The 2076-nt window shown below is 40.1% G+C and overlaps 1 pseudogene; it reads left to right on the forward strand.

Moving 5' to 3' along the window:
- Positions 1-751: 751 nt before the first annotated feature.
- On the forward strand, positions 752-1733 carry LOC129673431 (mortality factor 4-like protein 1; annotated as a pseudogene).
- Positions 1734-2076: the final 343 nt, after the last annotated feature.

A 2076-nucleotide genomic window follows, 5' to 3' on the forward strand; every position in this document is an offset into this window, starting at 1 on the left:
ACTACCAGTGAAGGGAATGAGAGTAAGTAGTTTCAGTTTGCTAAGGCACTCTATATGTATTCATTGTCTCCCGTACCAAATACTTAAGAGTGCCTGTTTCTGAAACCATATTCTACTAGGTGCTGAGTGAGCAATGGTGAATACAATAGACTTGGATTGGATTCTAGTGAAAGAATAATTAGTATTTAGTAATGAAGCCACCAGTATATCATTTCAACTTATAATATGTGCTGCCCAAATTTAAACAATGATGAAAAAAAAGGATATGAGCAATAACAAGACCTGTTTCAGGTCACTAAAAGCCTCTAAAGAAGATATGAAAACTACCCAGCAAGCGGGGGGGGGGGGGACGTAAACAGGAGAATATTCTAAACAGAAAAATAACAAAATATGCACATCTTCGGAATGGTGGTGAGAACCTGTAAAGTTGAGGTTTAAGGGAGGGGAAGGGTAGAATTGGGAGGAGATGAGCAAGGGGACGACAGTGGGATACAAACTGAATAAATTGTATTAAATGATAATAATAAAAATATTTTATTTGCAATATTTTATTAATAATAAAATCTAAGCAAATAATCTATAGCCAAAACCCAAAACAAAACCAAAAACAAAACTGAGAGTCAAAAATCATATCCAGGATGTAGAACTGGCTGTTCCCAGTGGATGATTGACATGAAGCTCGGTGGGGTAGAGGGTAGGGGTCGGTAGTCTGGGGTGGTGAGAGAAAGGGGAGGCGGCAAATCACTTATAAATGGTGCCCAAGCAGGACCCGAAGCTGAAATTCCAGGAGGGCGAGCAAGTGCTGTGCTTTTCATGGGCTTCTTCTTTATGAAGCAAAGTGTTTAAAGATTGCCATAAAGGACAAACAAGTGAAATACTTTGTCTATTACAATGGTTGGAATAAAAATTGGGATGAGGGAGGGTTCCAAAAAGCAGAGTATTCAAATATGTGGACACCAATTTGAGGAAGCAATGAGAACTTCAAAAGGACATTCAGGAACAATATGCAGAGGACAAGATGAAAGGGCTGCTCCAGGGAAGAAGACATCTGGTCTGCAACAGAAAAATATTGAAGTGCAAATAAAAAAGAGCAAGCAGAAAACACCTGGAAATGGAGATGGTGGCAATACCAGTGAGACACCTCAGCCTCCTAGGAAGAAAAGAGCCTGAGTAGATCCTGCAGTTGAAAATGAAGAAACATTCACGAACAGACTTGAAGTTAAAGTAGAGATTGCTGAAGAGCTGACACCAAGGCTTGTGGAAGATCGGGACTTGATCACCAGATAAAAAGCAGTTTTTGTTTTGTTTATCTTCTGGCCAAGAAGAATATGGATTCCATTTTGGAGGATTATGTAAATTATAAGAAATCTCGAGGGAATACAGATAATGAGGCGTATGCTGTTAAGGAGTTGTAGCAGGGAAAAAGGACTGCTTCAGTGTAATGTTGGGCACTTAGCTACCGTACAAATTTGAAAGACCACAGTATGCTGAAATTCTCGGGATCACCCAGATGCACCCATTTCCCAGGTGTAAGGAGCGCCACATTTACGGAGATTATTTGTGCCAGTTGGAATGACATTGGCCTACACACCTCTAGATGAGAAAAAAAAATTGCTTTATTACTGAGCTATCTACATGATTTTCTCAAGTACCTGGCAAATAATTCTGCAACTTTGTTCAGTGCCAGCGATTATGAAGTGGCTCCTCCTGCGTACCAAGGGAGAGCCTCGTGAGGGGTCTGCTCTCTCACTTGCGCTTGGATCTCCATAAACAGTCTTGTACAAATGACGTACTTTGAAGACCATTAGTGTATAACAGCTGATGTGTGTGTTCTCTTTGATGGAATCACTGTTCCTTTTTTTTTCATTTCAAAGTTTCTACCAGTATATTCAGTGATGGACAGCAGAGACATGCTGTAGAGTGTTTTATTGCCCAGTTGACAAAGCTGCGTTTGAATGCTGGTTCTTCTGTTCCTTTGACACTGTGCACCTTTATAACATGTGTTAATTCTCTATGACAAAATGCTCTGATTCCTAGTGCCAAAGGTTCACTTCAGTGTAAATAACTGAACACTCA

The sequence above is a fragment of the Psammomys obesus genome, unplaced genomic scaffold (genome assembly GCF_907164565.1).
Source record: "Psammomys obesus unplaced genomic scaffold, mPsaObe1.curated_primary_1811, whole genome shotgun sequence".
NCBI classification, from domain to species: Eukaryota; Metazoa; Chordata; class Mammalia; order Rodentia; family Muridae; genus Psammomys; species Psammomys obesus.